The sequence below is a fragment of the Schistocerca nitens genome, chromosome 5 (assembly GCF_023898315.1).
Source record: "Schistocerca nitens isolate TAMUIC-IGC-003100 chromosome 5, iqSchNite1.1, whole genome shotgun sequence".
Lineage (NCBI taxonomy): Eukaryota > Metazoa > Arthropoda > Insecta > Orthoptera > Acrididae > Schistocerca > Schistocerca nitens.
In genome coordinates, this window is record NC_064618.1 from 514,908,979 (window position 1) to 514,913,611 (window position 4,633).

Consider the following 4,633-nt stretch of genomic DNA (forward strand, 5'->3'; position numbering starts at 1 on the left):
GGAAAAAATATCTGGTAAACATGGGCTCTATGATGAATACATGAGAAGCTTTGAGGACTCTTTCAACTTCGCCAGTGTAAAAGACATCTCCTCTATCGAACAAGTGTTAATAACTCTTAAGGTACGCATTTTAGCGCTCATGTTTACTAGGCATTTTTGTCTTCTTTGGGACTGTACCACCACCTCGAAAAGTTCCTATCCTAAAATCTTGGCAACAACAGTGCTTGTAAATGTACCCCACTGTCAGAGGTGTCAGAACGGTTTTCGACTCTTTTCTTTCCGTTACAGTCACTCTTACCTCAAAATGATACATTTATCCTTCTCCAGCATCTTAGAAACTTTGTAACACCATCGTGGGATCACCCTGTATATACACACATTTAAAGGCGCCGGCCCCTATAACTTATCGCTGTGTAGCGTAGTTGGATGACGTTGCCGTCCATTGGTTCCCACGTAAAACTTGATCCATGAAGTCCGCTCTACAACCTCGAGAAGTGTGTAACGTAAATGCTGAAACACCCTCTATATACCAGTCTGCAATGGTAGGAGGCAATATGTGTACCACTAGGTATACAAACATACTTGGAATAACATGAAATGTCTTTAAAGAAAAAAGTACTAAATAAAATAAGAGAACTTTACTAATTACAGTATTTTAGCGTTTTTAGGCAGTTGGTTACACATACATTTCGTAGAAAAAAGAAAACCGGGTACATAATGCAGAGAACCAGTATTTAAAGGTGAGACGACGTAGTTCCAGAATCAGTCGATCCAATAAAAATCGTATGCTGCCGCTTGCTTTCGATAGCACGGAATGAAATTCCATCGAAAACGATCAAAGTGCCACACTTGAGAAAAGCTATCAAAATTGTTTAATGTCCTGACTCGAAGCAGCCATCCAAAGAGAAAGAAAGTTAATGTTTGTCTTCATAGTTCGCATCACAGAGTTACTTTAAGTGTCTAACTCAGTGCAAATTGCCAGAGACACAGACAAAAACCCACTGCAAAATTGTTTGTTGATTTTTTGACCAGTACATACTTCGAATGATCACACGTTCACCTGATGAAGCATTCAGTCGATTCACGGTCACCTACCGACTACATGTGATAGTGATCGTTTGTACCTTCACTTCCACCGGTGCACGTACTTTAATTAAAACAGTGTACATTGTAATATAGTAATTAGACAAAGCGGCCCTGATGAAACATGATATCGTGTATCAACAACATAGCAATATAATTAATAAAGATATCAACACCCAACGAAATAAAACATCATTCCAAATCAAACCAGTTTATTTTAGTAGATCTGCTGTTTAAACAAATGGACTACGTTTAGACTGCATTAATTTTGAAAGCTTTTTTATCAAACATTGTAATTATAACTAGCCTGGAGAAAGTTATATGTAAAAATTGTTATTGTTGCACCAGACATCTGGAAATGCGTAGAACACTATCCAGATATTGTAATTGTTATCTTTTATTTTTCTATAAAAATTGCTAGGCTATCTGTGAAGCTTTATTATCGCTATCATAAAATCGGATACGTAGCCGTACGGCTTGTATTATGAAAACCCTTATTCCGACATGTCAGTATCCAAACATTTTCTGGAACTTCCTACTATTTAACATGTCAGATTGTGATAGAGAACAAGAAACAGAAATTAATTACTCTTCCCACGAATCAGGCAAAATCAGGTCCCTTGTATCTGACTGCGAATTTTAAAATATTCTTGACCGTCTCCTAAGAATTAGACAGTAATTCTCCTGCAAGCAACAGACAACTTACCTAATCATGCTGCTGCAGCTGTACGATTATTCTACATCGATTAACGTGCTAAGATAATTAAAAATAAATACGACGATCCACGTAGAGAGCAATGAATGGTCACACTACTGATGCAACTATTACCTTTTTTTCATTTTTATAGAAATTGAATGATTAGGAGGGTTTTAGTCAAGAAGCCTTAAGCGGTGTAAAAAAAAGCATTCAATAAAAACTTTGGAATTGCTATAATCTGAAAATTGGGATTTACAAACTTACGAACTTCATTTGTTTTCCTTTGGCACTATGATTAGCAAAGACTTTAATTACTCCACGATGTCTATAATCAGTAACTACGTATCTGGTGAGAACAAACGTACGAATATTACTTTCAGTGTATATGACACAAATCTGACAAAATCTCTCGAGTGCGCAGGCAAGCAACAACTACGTGCGGTAAAAAGGCAAATTAGCAAAAATCCTCGATTAATACAAAAATCTTCCCTGGCGTCACTATCAGGGTAAGGGGAGGCTGCGACCTTTTCTGAGGCGCGCATTCTCTCAACGCCAGGCTGCGTCTGACCATCCTCAACAACAGTTCACTCGCTGCCACTAGCGATAATAATGTCCCAGTCTCGGAGTCTATGTATACACCAACAGCAGAATGAAGAGCCATCTTTGTAAAAGGATCTTAACAGAGAGGAACTCGAGACACGAGTCACGCTTTGTCAATGGAAATCAGTTTTTAAATAGAACATGAATTGATGATATTAAGGAATGTCAGACAATCTCGAACAGTTTCTGAACTAACATAGCGATCTGTAATGGTATTGACGTTCAGAGTCGGTTACTTCGAAAAAGATGGTTACTAACAGTGATACGTGAAGCTCTTCAATGGGCTTCGGAACACAGCTGCTGAACGATAGTTTACTTGAGGAGTGAGATGTGGTCCGACGAGTCCCGGTTTCTTGTCATTTCAAATGAAGTAATATTTCGAGTGCACTGATGACCAATTGTGACGATTAACCAAGAGTGTGAGGGGGATGATCTTCATGCCAAGGCTAGTTCTCCAAGGTTTTGCGGGCATTTCTTGTATTATGATGTAGGCCCACTCATTCTGGTTGCAGCTAACTTGAATCTGGGTTTTTATTTCAACATTCTCGTTGACTAAGTGCTTCCTTTTCTTCTACATCTTCATAGTGAGTATACTGTGGGCGCCTGAGATGACCACATCAGTCACTGTTCACATGTCTACACTCATATTTTCCTGCACCTAGCCACAAGGGCCAACTATATCACCTTACGCTATTCCCCTAGCAAATGTCTGAGGCCATTTGGAACAGCGAGTGAATCAAAGCGATCAAAATTACTGAAATTTAGTAGCTCTGCGAGTTATAACTTTCCATGTGTGGCTTTATCAGGACTTAACGTATCTGATGAAACATATGGAATCTCTTTCGCACAGAACTGAGGCCATTACGAAGGTTATACGAGGTGTTACACGGTATAGATAGATCTCCTGATGATGTCACATGTTTTGGAAGGTCTACATATCATGTCAAGTGCGAGTACTATGAGTCAATAAAACACTTACTTTTGAAACATTACATGCTATGAAACTATAATGGTGCACCACGTTCTTCTCCCACTCAGTGAGCTTGTAGCGGCTGCATGCGTAAGGGGATGTTGATGATGATTATTGGTTTGTGGGGCTCTCAACTGCGCGGTCATCAGCGCCCGTAAATAGTCGCAATTTTGACACAGTTAAATTTTTTCACAGACCAATCTAGCCACTGTCACGAAAGGTGATGAAATGATGAGGACAACACAAACACCAAGTCCATGGGCAGAGAAAGCCCCCAACCTAGCTGGGAATCGAACCCAGGGCTCTGTGATCCAGAGCCAGCAACGCTAACCACTAAACCACGGGCTGAGGACGCATACGTAAGTGGACCTCATACAGCCAGATGTTGCATTTAGCAGCGAGGGCGCAGAGACACGTCCACACCGAGACCTGATTGGGCTTGCAGCACCGCAGTTACCGGTTGCAATCACGGAGCCAGTCGGCACATAGCCTGAAAGGCAGCGCTGGGCCCAAAGAGTGGCAGTGGCTGACAAGTCTATGGTGTGTCGCTAGGGGCGTCGAGTTGGTGCACTGGCTAAGGTCGTTTCAATCTGGTGGGATGGCCCAGGATACACCAGGTCTGAGTGAGTCGGATCTACAGAGCTGATACCGACACATTCGTCTGAGCCGATGGCAGAGCCTGTTGCGGGAAGCAACTCACAAGTCATCGGATGGCAGCTTATATGGTGCACTTGGCAGGCTTGTTTTGCTTTGGTGTGGCTGGCCCAAGGAGCTGCCACAGGATGGTGTTCAGTGCAGTAGCCCTCTAGAATTCGTTCACAGACACCAAAGAGAACAGACATCGGGGAAGCAGAGCCTGTGGAGCAGGAATGAACTGCAATGGTCACCTTAAGGCCTCTTGGACCCTGAGGAAGCAGACTGTCTGGAGCCAAGAACAGCATGGGAGCAGCAGAATTGGACTGAAATGGCCAGTGCGTTACATGGCCAGTTGTAACATAGACATCGTGGAGGTGCGGTAACAGACGGTGCTTCCGATGCAATAAATACAAATGGTGGGCATTGACAATCGTCAGAGCTGGTGGTGCTGTGTACCAGGATCAGCGAAGTTGTTTTTTGTTGGTTTGTGAATTGTTTGTTGCTGTGAAGAAACAAGTTGGAGCTTGTAAGAGATCTGTGATCCCACGAACATCGATGCTAGTATCCGACACCCAGGTCGATAGCAGACAGGAATCGATTGTCGAGCGCTGCAGGAAGCAGTGAGACTAGTGTCGAGGGCAGAGTAG